The 20,122-nt window shown below is 40.0% G+C and overlaps 1 protein-coding gene across 12 annotated transcripts in view; it reads right to left on the bottom strand.

Annotated features, from left to right (window-relative positions):
- The window catches only part of LOC116579282 (leukocyte immunoglobulin-like receptor subfamily A member 6), a 355,647-nt gene that overhangs the window by 114,250 nt on the left and 221,275 nt on the right, over positions 1–20,122 (bottom strand). The window lies entirely within an intron of this gene.

Genomic DNA, 20,122 nt, shown 5'->3' with positions numbered 1-20,122 from the left:
CAGAACACAGGCAGCAATTACTCCAAAACTGGCCATAGCAACCTTCTTCCAGATATGTCTCTTCAGGTGAGAAAAACAAAAGCAAAATTGAACTATTGGAATTACATCAAAATAAAATGCAGCAAAGGAAGCCATCAAAAAATATAAAGCCAACCTATGGAATGGGAGAAGATATTTTCAAATGACATATGTGACAAAAAGGTTAATATCCAAAATATATAAAGAATTTACACAACTAAATACCAAAACCCCACAAATAATCCAATTAAATTGGCAGGGGGCCTGAATAGATATTTTTCAAAGAAGACACCCAAATGGGCGATAGATACATGAACAGAGCTCCACATCACTCATCATTGGGGAGATGCAAATCAAAACCACAATAAGATATCTCTTTACACCTGCCAGACTGGCTAGAGATGAAAAGAGAAGAAACAAGAGTGGTCAAAGATGTGGAGAAAAAAGTACTCTCATGCACTGTTGGCGGGAATGCAAACTGGTGCAGCCACTCGAAAACGCTATGGAGCTTCCTCAAAAATATTTAAATAGAAATACCATATGAAGACCCACAGCAAATATCATCCTCAATGGGAAAAAACTTGCAGCTTTCTCATTGAGATCAGGAACACAACAAGGATGCCCACTCTCACCACTCTTGTTCAACATACCATTAGATGTTCTACCAACAGCAATCAGACAACAAAGAGAAATAAAAGGTATCCAAATTGGCAATGAAGAAGACAAACTCTCTCTCTTTGCAGATGACATGATTCTTTATGTGGAAGACCCAAAAGACTCTACCCCCAAACTACTAGAACTCATACAGCAATTCAGTAACGTGGCAGGATACAAAGTCAATGTACAGAAATCAGTGGCCTTCTTATACACTAACAATGAAAATACAGAAAGGGAAATTAGAGAATCGATTCCATTTACTATAGCACCAAGAACCATAAGATACCTGGGAATAAACCTAATCAAAGAGTTAAAGGATCTGTACTCGAGGAACTACAGAACACTCATGAAAGAAATTGAAGAAGACACAAAAAGATGGAAGACCATTCCATGCTCTTGGATTGGAAGAATAAACATTGTTAAAATGTCTATACTGCCTAGAGCAATCTATAATTTTAATGCCATTCCAATCAATATTCCACTGGTATTCTTCAAAGAGCTGGAGCAAATAATCCAAAATTTTGTATGAAACCAGAAGAGACCCCGAATTGCTAAGGAAATGTTGAAAAACAAAAATAAAACTGGGGTCATCACGCTACCTGATTTCAAGCTTTATTACAAAACTGTGATCACCAAGACAGCATGGTACTGGCATAAAAACAGACACATAGACCAGTGGAACAGGGTAGAGAGCCCAAATATGGACCCTCAACTCTATGGTCAAATAATCTTCGACAAAACAGGAAAAAATATGCAGTGGAAAAAAGACAGTCTCTTCAATAAATGGTGCTGGGAAAACTGGACAGCTATATGTAGAAGAATGAAACTCGATCATTCTCTTACACTGTATACACAAAGATAAACTCAAAATGGATAAAAGACCTCAATGTGAGACAAGAATCCATCAGAATCCTAGAGGAGAACATAGGCAGTAATCTCTTGGATATCAGCCACAGCAACTTCTTTCAAGATATATCTCCAAAGGCAAAGGAAACACAAGCGAAAATAAACTTTTGGGACTTCATCAAAATCAAAAGCTTCTGCACAGCAAAGGAAACAGTCAATAAAACAAAGAGGCAACCCACTGAATGGGAGAGGATATTTGCAAATGACAGTACAGACAAAAGGTTGATATCCAGGATCTATAAGGAACTCCTCAAACTCAACACACACAAAACAGGCAATCATATAAAAAAAAATGGGCAGAAGATATGAACAGACACTTCTCCAATGAAGACATACAAATGGCTATCAGACACATGAAAAAATGTTCATCATCACTAGCCCTCAGGGAGATTCAAATTAAAACTACATTGAGATATCACCTTACACCAGTTAGAATGGCTAAAATTAGCAAGACAGGAAACAACATTTGTTGGAGAGGATGTGGAGTAAGGGGAACCCTCTTACACTGTTGGTGGGCATGCAAGTTGGTGCAGCCTCTTTGGAGAACAGTGTGGATATTCCTCAAGAAATTAAAAATACAACTTCCCTATGACCCTGCAATTGCAGTCCTGGGTATTTACCCCAAAGATACAGATGTCATGAAAAGAAGGGCCATCTGTACCCTAATGTTTATAGCAGCAATGGCCACAGTTGCCAAACTGTGGAAAGAACCAAGATGCCCTTCAACGGACGAATGGATAAGGAAAATGTGGTCCATATACACTATGGAGTATTATGCTTCCATCAGAAAGGATGAATACCCAACTTTTGTAGCAACAGGGACTGGACTGGAAGAGATTATGCTGAGTGAAATAAGTCAAGCAGAGAGAGCCAATTATCATATGGTTTCACTTATTTGTGGAGCATAACAAATAGCATGGAGGACATGGGGAGTTAGAGAGGAGAAGGGAGTTGGGGGAAATTGGAAAGGGAAGTGAACCATGAGAGACTATGGACTCTAAAAAACAATCTGAATTGGCGAGTGGGTGGGAGGTTGGGGTTCCAGGTGATGGGTATTATAGAGGGCACGGATTGCATGGAGCACTGGGTGTGGTGAAAAAATAATGAATACTGTTATGCTGAAAATAAATAAATTAAAAAATAGAAAAATGGAAAAAAAAGAAATACCATATGACCCAATAATTCCACTGTTGGATATTTATCCAAAGAAAACAAAAACACTAATTTGGAGAGACATATTCACCCCTGGGTTCGCAGTTGGGTAAGTGTTCAAATCTTGATTTGGGCTCAGGTCATGATCTTGGGGTTGAGGCTGACCCCTAAGTCAGGCTCCGAGCTCAGCGGGGTGTCTGCCTGAAATTCCCTCTCCCTTTACTTCTGCCCATACCCCTGCTTTCTTGCTCTCTCTCTTTCTCTAAACTAAATAAAATAAATATTTTTAAAAAGGCATATTCACCCCTATGTTTATGGCAGTATCATTTACAGTAGCCAAGATATGGAAGCGACCCAAGTGTAGATAAGGATGATGAGATATACATAGGCATATACACATAATGGAATATTATTCAGCCTTAAAAAGAATGAGATCTTGATCCATTCATCTGTTGGTGGACATCTAGGTTCTTTCCATAGTTTGGCTATTGTGGACATTGCTGCTATAAACATTCGGGTGCGAAATCTTGCCATTTGCGACAACATGGATGGAACTAGAGCGTATCATGCTTAGCGAAATAAGTCAAGCAGAGAAAGACAACTATCATATGATCTCCCTGATATGAGGAAGTGGTGATGCAACATGGGGGCTTAAGTGGGTAGGAGAAGAATAAATGAAACAAGATGGGATTGGGAGGGAGACAAACCATAAGTGACTCTTAATCTCACAAAACAAACAGGGTTGCTGGGGGGAGGGGGTTTGGGAGAAGGGGGTGGGATTATGGACATTGGGGAGGGTATGTGCTTTGGTGAGTGCTGTGAAGTGTGTAAACCTGGTGATTCACAGACCTGTACCCCTGGGGATAAAAATATATGTTTATAAAAAATAAAAAATTAAAAAAAAAAAAGAATGAGATCTTGCCAACATGGCTGGACCTAGAGGGTATTATACTAAGTAAAATAAGTCAGATGGAGAAAGATAAATATCATATTATTTTTCTCATATGCAGAATGTAAAAAAGAGAACAAATGGATAAACAAAGAAGCAAAAAGCAGAACCAGATCTATAAATAAAGAAAACAAACTGGTGGTTGCCAGAGGGGAGGGCAATGGAGGGCGATGTGCTAAAGGACTTGAAGGGAACCAGAGGCACAGGCTTCCAGCTACAAAATGAATAAAAGAATAAAAGGCACATGAGAATAAAAGGCACAGCTCAGGATGCCTGGCTGGCTCAGTGAGTTGAGCCTTTGCCTTCAACCAAGGTCATGACCTCAGGGTCCTGGGATCAAGTCCCACATTGTGCTCTCCGCTTAGTGGGGAGCTTGCTTTTCCCTTTGCCTCCACCTCACACTCTCTCTCATGAATAAATAAATAAAATCTTTAAAAAGACACAGCACAGGGAATATGGTCAATGATACTGTGATAGTGTGTGTGGTGGCAAATGAGAGCTACATTTGTGGTGAGCACAGCAGGACCGGGAAAAGAAGTTAAGTCACAACGTTGTGCACCTGACACCAATTTAACATTATGTGTCAACTATCCTCCAATTAAAAAAAGAAACTAACTTTCTCTTTTCTTGTGCAGTGGTAAATGGCTGCATGTTGAGATGAACCTGAGTTTCTTTAACCCAGTTTCCCAGTATTTCACAAGTACAAATAATACTTCAATCAGTAGCCTTGGGATATATCTTTTCGTATTTTTGACGGGCTTTTCCTGGGGCAGAAGCATAATTTGCATATGTTGCTTGGTAAATAATGACAACTTCCCCTAATTGTGAACTGCTCAATTTTTTTTTTTTTTTACACCAAAAAGCAATCCCTTCAACTTAAGGAAATTGGTATTTCCCAAAGATATAATATGGACTTTGAAGGTCTGGGTGGCTATGTATTTAGATAAATACTAGAATGAGACTGGAATTTTTCATTTACTACCTAAAACATAACAATACCTTTGACACATGCCAGCTTTCTATATATCTGTATTTCAATCTTGCATTCCTACCAACAATATGAGAACATTTCTATTTATTCTGTTTATTCAGATTTGTAAAAGCAAGTTGGCCAGCTTCTAATTTTTGCCAAATAGAAAAAATAACATTTCAGTTTAGTTTAAATTTCCACTTCTTTTTATAGAAATAAATCTGAACAAATTTTCATTTTATGCTGTAGAAGAATGTTCATTTTCATGGAAAATACTAAAATTAATTTGGAAAGGAATAGAGCACATTATGATAATCATGTATTGGGTCATTTCTTTTGTCATTGTGGAGAAAAATATTCTGGATATTTATTTTTTATTATTTTTAATTTTTAAAATTTTTTAGGATTTTTTTAAACATTCTATAATAGTTAACATACAGAGTTATATTAGTTTCAGGTGTACAATGTAGTGATTCAATATATCCATACATCACCTGTGTTCATCATAAATGCCATTTTAATCTTTTTAAAATTTCCTATTTGTATAGTTTATCATTTGTCTATTTTTCTTCAATAATTGACATTCATATATATATGTAATATGCTCATATATGTATATGCATGTACACATACATACAGAACCGTTGATGTATGTTATAAATATTTTCTCTTAGTCTCCATTTGTGTGTTATTTTTAATATTTTATTTATTTATTTGACAGAGAGAAATCACAAGTAGATGGAGAGGCAGGCAGAGAGAGAGGGAAGCAGGCTCCCCACTGAGCAGAGAGCCGGATGCGGGACTCGATCCCTTGTGTTTTGACCTTCTCTTATTTTTTTGCCATGAAAAGATGTGTTTTATTTTTTTTTAAGATTTTATTTATTTTATTTGACAGAGAGAGAGAGCACAAGTAGGCAGAGAGGCAGGCAGAGACAGAGGGGGAAGCAGGCTCCCCGCTGAGCAGAGAGCCCCATGCGGGGCTCAATCCCAGGACACTGAGATCATGACCTGAGCCGAAGGCAGCGGCTTAATCCACTGAGCCACCCAGGCGCCCCGAGATGTGTTTTATTTTTAAGTAGCCCAATTTCCATTATTTCTTGGCACTGCATCTGCATTTTGAACTCTATTTTATTTTCACTTTTTTAAAGACTTTATTTATTTGACAGAATGAGAGAGCAAGCACAAGCAGGGGGAGTGAGCAGAGGGAGAAGCAGGCTTCCCACTGAGCAGGAAAATTGATGTGGGACACCATCCAAGGACCCTGAGCTGAAGTCAAATGCTTAACTGACTGAACCACCCAGGCACCCTTCTATGTTATTTTTTTTTATTTATTTTCAACATAAGAGTATTCATTATTTTTGCACCACACCCACTCCATGCATCCGTGCCCTCTATAATACCCACCACCTGGTACCCCGACCTCCCACCCCCCAGCCCTTCAAAACCCTCAGATTGTTTTTCAGAGTCCATAGTATCTCATGGTTCACCATTCCTTCCAATTTCCCCCGACTCCCTTCTCCTCTCTAACTCTCCATGTCCTCCATGCTATTTGTTATGCTCCACAAATAAGTGAAACCATATGATACTTGACGCTCTCTGCTTGACTTATTTCACTCAGCATAATCTCTTCCAGTCCCATCCATGTTGCTACAAAAGTTAGGTATTTGTCCTTTCTGATGGAGGCATAATACTCCATAGTGTATATGGACCACATCTTCCTTATCCATTCGTCCGTTGAAGGGCATCTTGGTTCTTCCCACAGTTTAATGACCGTGACCATTGCTGCTATAAACATTGGGGTACATATGGCCCTTCTTTTCACTACATCTATACTGTTGGGGTAACTACCCAGTAGTGCAATGGCAGGGTCATAGGAAAGCTCTCTTTTTGATTTCTTGAGGAATCTCCACACTGTTCTCCAAAGAGGCTGCACCAACTTGCATTCTAACCAACACTGTAAGAGGATTCCCCTTTCTCCACATACCCTCCAACACATGTTGTTTCCTGTCTTGTTAATTTTGGCCATTCTTTTTTATTTGTTTATTTTTTATTTATTTTCAGCATAACAGTCTTCATTATTTTCATTATTTTTGCACCACACACAGTGCTCCATGCAATCCGTGCCCTCTAGAATACCCACCTCCTGGTACCCCACCCTCCACCCCCTGCCCCTTCAAAACCCTCAGATTGTTTTTCAGAGTCCATAGTCTCTCATGGTTCACCTCCCCTTCCATTTCCCCCAATTCCCTTCTCCTCTCTAACTCCCCATGTCCTCCATGCTATTTGTTATGCTCCACAAATAAGTGAAACCATATGATAATTGACTCTCTCTGCTTGACTTATTTCACTCAGCATAATCTCTTCCAGTCCAGTTCATGTTGCTACAAAAGTTCGGTATTCGTCCTTTCTGATGGAGGCATAATACTCCATAGTGTATATGAACCACATTTTCCTTATCCATTCATCCGTTGAAGGGCATCTTGGTTCTTTCCACAGTTTGGCAACCGTGGCCATTGCTGCTATAAACATTGGGGTACAGATGGCCCTTCTTTTCACCACATCTGTATCTTTGGGGTAAATACCCAGGACTGCAATTGCAGGGTCATAGGGAAGTTGTATTTTTAATTTCTTGAGGAATCTCCACACTGTTCTCCAAAGAGGCTGCACCAACTTGCATTCCCACCAACATTGGAAGAGGGTTCCCCTTTCTCCACATCATCTCCAACACATGTTGTTTCCTGTCTTGCTAATTTTGGCCATTCTAACTGGTGTAAGGTGATATCTCAATGTGGTTTTAATTTGAATCTCCCTGAGGGCTAGTGATGATGAACATTTTTTCATGTGTCTGATAGCCATTTGTATGTCTTCATTGGAGAAGTGTCTGTTCATGTCTTCTGCCCATTTTTTGATATGATTGCCTGTTTTGTGTGTTTGAGTTTGAGGAGTTCCTTATAGATCCTGGATATCAACCTTTTGTCTGTACTGTCATTTGCAAATATCCTCTCCCATTCAGTGGGTTGCCTCTTTGTTTTCTTGACTGTTTCCTTTGCTGTGCAGAAGCTTTTGATTTTGATGAAGTCCCAAAAGTTTATTTTTGCTTTTGTTTCTTTTGCCTTTGGACATATATCTTGAAAGAAGTTGCTGTGGCTGATATCCAAGAGATTACTGCCTCTGTTCTCCACTAGGATCCTGATGGATTCCTGTCTCACGTTGAGGTCTTTTATCCATGTTGAGTTTATCTCTGTATACGGTGTAAGAGAATGGTCGAGTTTCATTCTTATACATATAGCTGCCCAGTTTTCCCAGCACCATTTATTGAAGAGACTGTCTTTTTTCCACTGCATATTTTTTCCTGTTTTGTCGAAGATTATTTGACCATAGAGTTGAGGGTCCATATTTGGGCTCTCTACCCTGTTCCACTGGTCTATGTGTCTGTTTTTATGCCAGTACCATGCTGTCTTGGTGATCACAGTTTTGTAATAAAGCTTGAAATCAGGTAGCGTGATGACCCCAGTTTTATTTTTGTTTTTCAACATTTCCTTAGCAAATCGGGGTCTCTTCAGGTTCCATACAAATTTTTGGATTATTTGCTCCAGCTCTTTGAAGAATACCGGTGGAATTTTGATCAGAATAGCATTAAAAGTATAGATTGCTCTAGGCAGTATAGACATTTTAACTGTTTATTCTTCCGATCCAAGAGCATGGAATGGTCTTCCATCTTTTTGTGTCTTCTTCAATTTCTTTCATGAGTGTTCTGTAGTTCCTCGAGTACAGATCCTTTACCTCTTTGATTAGGTTTATTCCCAGGTATCTTATGGTTCTTGGTGCTATAGTAGATGGAATCAATTCTCTAATTTCCCTTTCTATATTTTCATTGTTAGTGTATAAGAAAGTCACTGATTTCTGTACATTGACTTTGTATCCTGCCACATTGCTGAATTGCTGTATGAGTTCTAGTAGTTTGGGGGTGGAGTCTTTTGGGTTTTCCACATAAAGAATCATGTCATCTGCGAAGAGAGAGAGTTTGACTTCTTCATTGCCAATTTGGATACCTTTTATTTCTCTTTGTTGTCTGATTGCTGTTGCTAGGACTTCTAATACTATGTTGAACAAGAGTGGTGAAAGTGGGCATCCTTGTCTTGTTCCTGATCTCAAAGGGAAGGCTGCAATCATCAGAAGTTACTATCAACAGTTATATGCCAGTAAGATTAGCAACCTAGATAAAATGGATGCATTCCTGGAAAATTATAAACTCCTAAAATTGAGCCAGGAAGAAATCGACAACCTGAATAGACTGATATCTAGTAACGAGATTGAAGCAGTGATCAAAAACCTCCCAAAAAACAAGAGCCCCCTAAACTCTATGGTCAATTAATCTTCGACAAAACAGGAAAAAATATACAGTGGAAAAAAGACAGTCTCTTCAATAAATGGTGCTGGGAAAACTGGACAGCTATACGTAGAAGAATGAAACTCGACCATTCTCTTACACCGTACACAAACATAAACTCGAAATGGATAAAAGACCTCAACGTGAGACAGGAATCCATCAGGATCCTAGAGGAGAACATAGGCAGTAATCTCTTCGATATCAGCCGCAGCAACTTCTTTCAAGATATGTCTCCAAAGGCAAAGGAAACAAATGCGAAAATAAACTTTTGGGACTTCTTCAAGATCAAAAGCTTCTGCTCAGCAGAGGAAACAGTCAAGAAAACAAAGAGGCAACCCACGGAATGGGAGAAGATATTTGCAAATGACAGTACAGACAAAAGGTTGATATCCAGGATCTATAAAGAACTTCTCAAACTCGACACACAAAAACAGATAATCATATCAAAAAATAGGCAGACGATATGAACAGACACTTCTCCAATGAAAACATACAAATGGCTATCAGACACATGAAAAAATGTTCATCATCACTAGCCATCAGGGAGATTCAAATCAAAACACATTGAGATATCACCTTACACCAGTTAGAATGGCCAAAATTAGCAAGACAGGAAACAACGTGTGTTGGAGAGGGTGTGGAGAAAGGGGAACCCTCTTACACTGTTGGTGGGAATGCAAGTTGGTGTAGCCACTTTGGAGAACAGTGTGGAGACTCCTTAAGAAATTATAAAGAGAGCTTCGTATGACCCTGCAATTGCACTACTGGGTATTGACCCCAAAGATACAGATGTCGTTAAAAGAAGGGCCATCTGTATCCCAATGTTTATAGCAGCAATGGCCATGGTCGCCAAACTATCAAAAGAACCAAGATGCCCTTCAACAGACAATGGATAAGGAAGATGTGGTCCATACACACTATGGAGTATTATGTTTCCATCAGAAAGGATGAATACCCAACTTTTGTAGCAACATGGACAGGACTGGAAGAGATTATGCTGAGGTATCATATAGTTTCACTTATTTGTGGAGCATAACAAATAACACGGAGGACATGGGGAGATGGAGAGGAGAAGGGAGTTGGGGGAAATTGGAAGGGGAGGTGAACCATGAAAGAATATGGATTCTGACAAAAAACCTGAGGATTTTGAAAGTGCAGGGAGTGGGAGGGAAGCCAGGTGGTGGGTATTACGGAGGGCACATATTGCATGGAGCACTGGGTGTGGCGCAAAAACAATGAATACTGTTACACTGAAAAGAAATTTTAAAAAAGGAAATATCGAAAAAGAAAAACAAAACTGTGAGCATCACATTGCCTGATTTCAAGCTTTACTACACAGCTGTGATCACCAAGACAGCCTGGTACTGGCATAAAAACAGAAACACAGACCAGTGGAACAGAGTAGAGAGCCCAGATATGGACCCTCAACTCTATGGTCAAATAATCTTCAACAAAGCAGGAAAAAATATACAGTGGAAAAAAGACAATCTCTTCAATAAAAGAGGTTGAGTTTTATTTGTGTGTATGAGAGCTTTTGTTTCCTAGAAATTAATTTTGTAACAGCTAACACATTTGGTATCTTTTATTTATTTAAATTCAATTAGCCAGGTATAGTACACCATTAGTTTTTTATATAATGTTCAATGGTTTATTAGTTGAGTGTATTTGATATTTTTAACCACTGAGTGACTTTTATCATGGCATTCCTAGAGCTTTCTTGCCATGCAGTCTCACTCATGACACAGCCCTCTTCACCCACATCCCTGTTTGTCCAGTTCCCTAACGACCACACAATCAAATTCTCCCGCTACTCAAAGTTCAAAGAACTGGCTCATCCTGCATTTCCAGCTGTGTTTTCCACTCAGTGTTGCCACCAGAGTAGAACCACCGCAATCCACAAGAGCATAAGGTCTTGCATTGCCAAAATTTCAGTAAAAACCAAAATGTGGCTATGGCCAATTCTGAATCTTATACCCTCCTTGTTTTTCCTTGGCAACTGGCCTGGTTTCCTTGCACAGAGCACAATGAAAAATTTGTGGAAATGCAAGCATTGTAAATATATGTCTAATCTGGAGAGTCAATGGTGTTACAAAAAAAAAGAATCCAAAAGTACAAAATAGTAAGAAAAACAAAAGGAATAAATGCTTTTTCCTAAGCCAGAACTTCCAGAAGTAGTTTCTTTCTCTTTTCTTTTCATTTTTTTCTTCTATAATCTCTACTGGGGCTCAAACTCAAGACTCTAAAATCAAGTCACATGCTCCTCTGAATGAGCCAGGCTCCCTCTTAGAGCTTTTTTAAGAGCTGAGGGGACCCAGTGACATGCTGAGGCAGGAGGCCCTTTGGCTATGATTCTTTCTTTACCTTGGCCTTCCAGAAAATTCTTAAATGTTTCTTCCTATAGTTTCCTATAGAAACACCCTATAGATGTTTCTTCCTATAGAAACCTTAGATGTTTCTTCCTATAACATCTTAGATGTTTCTTCCTATAGCATGTTTTCTTCCGATAGCATTCCTATGACGCTTCTTCCTATATAGAAACTTCCTATAGTTTCCTCCTATACCTTCCTTAGATATTTCTTCCCTAACCTCCACTCCAGGTTTTTCCTATCCTCTCAGCTACCCCTGAGCACATGCCGAAGGTGCAGGCAAGCAATCAGTGCCTGCTTGTCTTTCTGCTTTGCTCAGACAGCTGTCCTCACTGGCCAGGATGTGGTTTCCACCCTCAGATGCCTACTTGTAGTGAGTCCAGCAAGCATCTAGCTCCAGCTGACTATCTGTACCAATGGATATGACCTGGAATGATCTGACATTGTGGTCTGTGCTAGGCTGCCGTTCAGCTCTGTTCTCCCTAAAAAGGATGAGAGGAGCTTCCGATTTAGGAAGTGAAACAGAAGATGGAGGGGAAAGAGGAAGCTGGGCTCAAAGCAAAAGTGAAGTCATTCCATCTTGTGGTCCAGAAGGCAAAGAAGCAGAGGTTTGATCAAAGCCAAACTTGAAGGTTATCCCTAGGCTAACCTGTGTGTTCATTGTAGAAATTGAGGGCTTTATTTCCTACATTTGTGGGAGCAGATTCTGGCTTCTTCAATCAAATGACTGGGTCTTTGAAGACACTCAAAGCAAAGGGGACAATGACCAGTGAGCTCTCTGTTGCCTGAGGTGACTGTTTATGATCTCTGAAAAGTGGAAATGCTGTGAGTACCCACCTTTCAGTGAAGATATGGTCAGTCCAGTTCTGGTTACAGACCACCCCCAGCTAGTTAAAATCTGAGTTAAGGACATTCAATCATCTGAGAAGAAACAGACCTTACTGAGCGAAGAAGTCAGGGAATGAAGGATGTATATTTACAGGTGATCTTAATTTTCTTTTAATTTTTGTATTAATTTATTTATTTTCAGCATAACGGTATTCATTATTTTTTCACCACACCCAGTGCTCCATGCAATCCGTGCCCTCTATAATACCCACCCACTGGTACCCCGACCTCCCACCCCTCCGCCACTTCAAACTCCTCAGATTGTTTTTCAGAGTCCATAGTCTCTCATGGTTTACCTCCCCTTCCAATTTCCCCCAACTCCCTTCTGCTATCTAACTCCCCATGTCCCCCATGCTTTTTGTTATGCTCCACAAATAAGTGAAACCATATGATAATTGACTCACTCTGCTTGACTTATTTCACTCAGCATAATCTCTTCCAGTCCCATCCATGTTGCTACAAAAGTTGGGTATTCATCCTTTCTGATGGAGGCATAATACTCCATAGTGTATATGGACCACATCTTCCTTATCCATTCGTCCATTGAAGGGCATCTTGGTTCTTTTGATAGTTTGGCGACCATGGCCATTGCTGCTATAAACACTGGGGTACAGATGGCCGTTCTTTTCACCACATCTATATCTTTGGGGTAAATACCCAGGACTGCAATTGCAGGGTCATAGGGAAGTTGTATTTTTAATTTCTTGAGGAATCTCCACACTGTTCTCCAAAGAGGCTGCACCAACTTGCATGCCCACCAACAGTGTAGGAGGGTTCCCCTTTCTCCACATCCTCTCCAATACATGTTGTTTCCTGTCTTGCTAATTTTGGCCATTCTAACTGGTGTAAGGTGATATCTCAATGTGGTTTTTTTTTTAAGATTTTATTTATTTATTTGACAGAGAGAGATCACAAGTAGGCAGAGAGGCAGGCAGAGAGAGAGGAGGAAGCAGGCTCCCTGCTGAGTAGAGAGCCCGATGCAGGGCTCGATCCCAGAACCCTGGGATCATGACCTGAGCCGAAGGCAGAGGCTTTAACCCACTGAGCCACCCAGGCGCCCCTCAATGTGGTTTTAACTTGAATCTCCCTGAGGGCTAGTGATGATGAACATTTTTTCATGTGTCTGATAGCCATTTGTATGTGTTTATTGGAGAAGTGTCTGTCCATATTTTCTGCCCATTTTTTGATATGATTGTCTGTTTTATGTGTGTTGAGTTTGAGGAGTTCAACCTTTTGTCTATACAGTCATTTGAAAATATCCTCTCCCATTCTGTGGGTTGCCTCTTTGTTTTTTGACTGTTTCTTTTGCTGTGCCGAAGCTTTTGATTTTGATGAAGTCCCAAAAGTTTTTCGCTTTTGTTTCCTTTGCCTTTGGGGACATATCTTGAAAGAAGTTCCTGTGGCTGATATTGAAGAGGTTACTGCCTATATTCTCCTCTAGGATTCTGATGGATTCCTGTCTCACATTGAGGTCTTTTATCCATTTTGAGTTTATCTTTGTGTACGATGTAAGAGAATGGTCAAGTTTCATTCTTCTACATATAGCTGCCCAGTTTTCCCAGCACCATTTATTGAAGAGACTGTCTTTTTTCCACTGTATATTTTTTCCTATTTTGTCGAAGACTATTTGACCATAGAGTTTAGGGTCCATATCTGGGCTCTCTACCCTGTTCCATTGGTCTATGTGTCTGTTTTTATGCCAGTACCATGCTGTCTTGGTGATCACAGCTTTGTAGTAAAGCTTGAAACCCTTCAAAGTATAGGGATAGAGGGAACATTCCTGAACTTCATCAAATCTATCTATGAAAGACCCACAGCAAATATCACCCTCAATGGGAAAAAGCATTCAGCCTTCCCATTGAGATCAGGAACACGACAAGGATGCCCACTCTCACCACTCCTGTTCAACATAGTATTAGAAGTCCTAGCAACAGCAATCAGACAACAAAGAGAAATAAAAGGTATCCAAATTGGCAATGAAGAAGCCAAACTCTCTCTCTTTGCAGATGACATCATTCTTTATATGGAAAATCCAAAAGACTCCACCCCCAAACTACTAGAACTCATACAACAATTCAGCAAGTGGCAGGATACAAAGTCGATGTAAAGAAATCAGTGGCTTTCTTATACACTAACAATGAAAATACAGAAAGGGAAATTAGAGAATCGATTCCATTTACTATAGCACCAAGAACCATAAGATACCTGGGAATAAACCTAACCAAAGAGGTAAAAGATCTGTACTTGAGGAACTACAGAACACTCGTGAAAGAAATTGAAGAAGACACAAAAAGATGGAAGACCAGATGCTCTTGGATCGGAAGAATAAACATTGTTAAAATGTCTATACTGCCTAGAGCAATCTATACTTTTAATGCTATTCTGATCAAAATTCCACCGGTATTCTTCAAAGAGCTGGAGCAAATAATCCCAAAATTTGTATGGAATCAGAAGAGACCCTGAATCGCTAAGGAAATGCTGAAAAACAAAAATAAAACTGGGGGCATCACGTTACCTGATTTCAAGCTTTACTACAAAGCTGTGATCTTAATTTTTCATTATGCCCATGGAGAAAAAAGACTAGCAGGAAAACACCAGGATTAATGCAGGCTGATTTGGATTATGGGATTATTAGGTTTTTACTTCTTCCTACTTTTCTGTGATTCCTGAGTGTTCTGGGATAAATCAATTTTTTATATACTAGTAAAATACACAAGAAGTCATAAAAAAAGGAAACTTGCAGAAAGGCTAGGAGTCAAATTAGCAGATATTGCATTAAATCCACTGAATTTATGTTTTGTTTTGTTTTTAATTTTTTATTTTTTCAGCATAACAGTATTCATTATTTTTGCACCACACCCAGTGCTCCATGCCATCCGTTCCCTCTCCAATACCCACCACCTGGATTCCCCAACCTCCCAAACCCCGCCCCTTCAAAACCCTCAGGTTGTTTTTCAGAGTCCATAGTCTCTCATGGTTCACCTCCCCTTCCAATTTCCCTCAACTCCCTTCTCCTCTCCATCTCTCCTTGTCCTCCATGTTATTTATTATGCTCCACAAATAAGTGAAACCATATGATTATTGACTCTCAGCACAATTCAGAACCGTGTGTGTGTGTGTGGGTGTGTGTGTGTGTGTGTGTGTGTGTGTGTGCGTGTTTACCCCATCTCAATGATGCCCATGCATCTCCCCACGTTTGGAATAAGGACATCATCAGAAGCAAATTGAACCCCAAACTGAAGGATCTAACAATTCCTGGAGAAAAACTCAAAGCAATAGGGAATGAGAGCCTGTAAGTATATGCCCAAATATCTCATTGTTTGGAAGGAAAATTCTGGGTGGTATTCTGTTCTGTCTTAGAGATCGGGGGAGTCTTATCCACATTACCTACTGCAGTGATCTCAAGAATGCATCCCCATTTCAGGAATCCCTCTCCCCATCCCATTCACTCTTGCTTCCAAATAAACTACCTGCAGTCATATTCTTGTCTTAGATCCTGCTTTCAGAGTCACTCACACTAATTTAAAGACTAGAAAATGCCATGAGTTTGTTTGTTTTTTTTTTACCCCAGTGATATGATTCCTTACCACAACCAGCCCAAGACCTCTTACTCCTTTATTCACTCATTCACCATTCAGGAATCTTACCCCTGAACGTTTCAGAAATCTCTAACCATGTCAACCCGCAGCTGCCCCAGGAAATGAAGAGATAACGTTGAGCAAAGCAGATATATTCTCTGGCCTCATGCAAGGTCTAGAGTCTTTGGGAAAGCCCAATTAATAAACCAATTACACATGGGGTGCCTGGGTGACTCAGTGGGTTAAAGCCTCTGCCTTTGGCTCAGGTCATGATCCCAGGGTCCTGGGATCAAGTCCTGCATTGGGCTCTCTGTTCAGGGGGAGCCTGCTTCCTCCTCTCCCCACCCTCTCTCTCTGTCTGCCTCTCCACCTACTTGTGATCTCTGTCAAATAAATAAATAAAAATCTTTATTTTTTTTACTTATTTTTTATTTTCATCATACCAGTATTCATTATTTTTGCACCACACCCAGTGCTCCATGCAATCCGTGCCCTCTATAATACCCACCCACTGGTACCACGACCTCCCACCCACCGCCCCTTCAAAACCCTCAGATTGTTTTTCAGAGTCCATAGTCTCTCATGGTTCACCTCCCCTTCCAATTTCCCCCAACTCCCTTGTCCTCTCTAACTCCCCATGTCCTCCATGCTATTTGTTATGCTCCACAAATAAGTGAAACCATATGATAATTGACTCTCTCTGCTTGACTTATTTCACTCAGCATAATCTCTTCCAGTCCCATCCATGTTGCTACAAAAGTTGGGTATTCATCCTTTCTGATAGAGGCATAATACTCCATAGTGTATATGGACCACATTTTCCTTATCCATTCATCTGTTGAAGGGCATCTTGGTTCTTTCCACCGTTTGGCGACTGTGGCCATTGCTGCTATAAACATTGGGGTACAGATGGCCCTTCTTTTCATGACATCTGTATCTTTGGGGTAAATACCCAGGAGTGCAATTGCAGGGGCATAGGGAATTTCTATTTTTAATTTCTTAAGAAATCTCCACACTGTTCTCCAAAGAGCCTGCACCAACTTGCATTCCCACCAACAACACAAATAAGTCTAACATAGGGACAAGGATTAATCCCACGGAGGAAAGCTTTAAAGCAATAGGACAACATAAGATAAAGATATAACCTACTTTATTGACTTCAGATTGAAGGCAATGAGGGAAAATTAAATTATGTAAGTTGCAGCTACATGCCAAGAATGAACTGGTATTACAGAAATTAAGTGCGGTTAAGAGGAAGAAGGAAGGCGAGAAAAAAACAAAAAACAAAAAATGAAAAAGAAAAAAATTAAATTAACTGCAAGACTAAAAAAAAAAAAAATCACAGGGAAAAAGCCATGAGTTCCGTGCTTGGCTTTCTCCTCCTCTGGAATTCTGCTGCTCTCCTTGGTATTGAAACCGCACTCCTTGGTAGGTGAACTTGGTCTCGGCTGGATTTCTTGTTGATCTTCTAGAACTTATACAGGAATTCAGTAAAGTGTCAGGATATAAAATCAATGCACAGAAATCAGTTGCATTTCTCTACACCAACAGCAAGACAGAAGAAAGAGAAATTAAGGAGTCAATCCCATTTACAATTGCACCCAAAACCATAAGATACCTAGGAATAAACCTAACCAAAGAGACACAGAATCTATACTCAGAAAACTATAAAGTACTCATGAAAGAAATTGAGGAAGACACAAAGAAATGGAAAAATGTTCCATGCTCCTGGATTGGAAGAATAAATATTGTGAAAATGTCTATGCTACCTAAAGCAATCTACACATTTAATGCAATTCCTATCAAAGTACCATCCATCTTTTTCAAAGAAATGGAACAAATAATGCTAAAATTTATATGGAACCAGAAAAGACCTCGAATAGCCAAAGGGATATTGAAAAAGAAAGCCAACGTTGGTGGCATCACAATTCCGGACTTCAAGCTCTATTACAAAGCTGTCGTCATCAAGACAGCATGGTACTGGCACAAAAACAGACACATAGATCAATGGAACAGAATAGAGAGCCCAGAAATAGACCCTCAACTCTATGGTCAACTAATCTTCGACAAAGCAGGAAAGAATGTCCAATGGCAAAAAGACAGCCTCTTCAATAAATGGTGCTGGGAAAATTGGACAGCCACATGCAGAAAAATGAAATTGGACCATTTCCTTACACCACACACAAAAATAGACTCAAAATGGATGAAGGACCTCAATGTGCGAAAGGAATCCATCAAAATCCTTGAGGAGAACACAGGCAGCAACCTCTTTGACCTCAACCGCAGCAACATCTTCCTAGGAACAACGCAAAAGGCAAGGGAAGCAAGGGCAAAAATGAACTATTGGGATTTCATCAAGATCAAAAGCTTTTGCACAGCAAAGGAAACAGTTAACAAAATCAAAAGACAACTGACAGAATGGGAGAAGATATTTGCAAATGACATATCAGATAAAGGACTAGTGTCCAGAATCTATAAAGAACTTAGCAAACTCAACACCCAAAGAACAAATAATCCAATCAAGAAATGGGCAGAGGACATGAACAGACATTTCTGCAAAGAAGACATCCAGATGGCCAACAGACACATGAAAAAGTGCTCCATATCACTCGGCATCAGGGAAATACAAATCAAAACCACAATGAGATATCACCTCACACCAGTCAGAATGGCTAAAATAAACAAGTCAGGAAATGACAGATGCTGGCGAGGATGCGGAGAAAGGGGAACCCTCCTACACTGTTGGTGGGAATGCAAGCTGGTGCAGCCACTCTGGAAAACAGCATGGAGGTTCCTCAAAATGTTGAAAATAGAACTGCCCTATGACCCAGCAATTGCACTATTGGGTATTTACCCTAAAGATACAAACGTAGTGATCCAAAGGGGCACATGCACCCGAATGTTTATAGCAGCAATGTCCACAATAGCCAAACTATGGAAAGAACCTAGATGTCCATCAACAGATGAATGGATCAAGAAGATGTGGTATATATACACAATGGAATACTATGCAGCCATCAAAAGAAATGAAATCTTGCCATTTGCGACAACATGGATGGAACTAGAGCGTATCATGCTTAGCGAAATAAGTCAAGCAGAGAAAGACAACTATCATATGATCTCCTTGATATGAGGAAGTGGTGATGCAACATGGGGGCTTAAGTGGGTAGGAGAAGAATAAATGAAACAAGATGGGATTGGGAGGGAGACAAACCATAAGTGACTTTTAATCTCACAAAACAAACTGAGGGTTGCGGGGGGGAGGGGGTTTGGGAGAAGGGGGTGGGATTATGGACATTGGGGAGGGTATGTGCTTTGGTGAGTGCTGTGAAGTGTGTAAACCTGGTGATTTACAGACCTGTACCCCTGGGGATAGAGTATTATGCCTCCATCAGAAAGGATGAATACCCAACTTTTGTAGCAACATGGACGGGACTGGAAGAGATTATGCTGAGTGAAATAAGTCAAGCAGAGAGAGTCAATTATCATATGGTTTCACTTATTTGTGGAGCATAACAAATAGCATGGAGGACATGGGGACTTAGAGTGGAGAAGGGAGTTGGGGGAAATTGGAAGGGGAGGTGAACCATGAGAGACTATGGACTCTGAAAAACAATCTGAGGGTTTTGAAGGGACGGGGGGTGGGAGGTTGGGGTACCAGGTGGTGGGTATTATAGAGGGCACGGATTGCATGGAGCACGGGGTGTGGTGCAAAAATAATGAATACTGTTATGCTGGAAATAAAAAATAAAAAATAAATAAATAAATAAATAAATAAATAAATAAAAGAGGAAGAAGGAAGTACTTCAAATGGGTGAATCTTCACACATGAGAAGAAATAAAAAATCATAAGAAATAAAAAAATTTAGCTGATTCCTGAATGTGTTCCATTAAAATCAAACCTTTGTGAGATACTCAAAACACTACCTAATTGAAATAGATGGTTGACTTCCATTTTAATTGGGGGACATGGGTATTCTGGGATTCACTTTCAGTAGTAACTTACATGACACTGGGAAGGACAAGTCCCGGCTCCAACTTCAAGTTGCTTGGTGTTCTGATTGGATTTAGTTAATGTGGATCATTCGCGGAGTTTACTGTCACATGGTGGGGAGACCCCAAAATGCCAGCATTAGAGTATTGTCTGTGGAGTATTGTCAGTTGTTCCCCCCCGCCCCCATTTCGGTCTTCCTGACAATTTGCTAGATTCTGCCTTTCTCCATGTGTACATAGTTCTCTTTAGACTAT

Source organism: Mustela erminea, chromosome 19 (assembly GCF_009829155.1).
Source record: "Mustela erminea isolate mMusErm1 chromosome 19, mMusErm1.Pri, whole genome shotgun sequence".
Lineage (NCBI taxonomy): Eukaryota > Metazoa > Chordata > Mammalia > Carnivora > Mustelidae > Mustela > Mustela erminea.
Note: the sequence above shows the minus strand (reverse complement) of the source record. Positions and strands in the feature narration are given on the sequence as shown.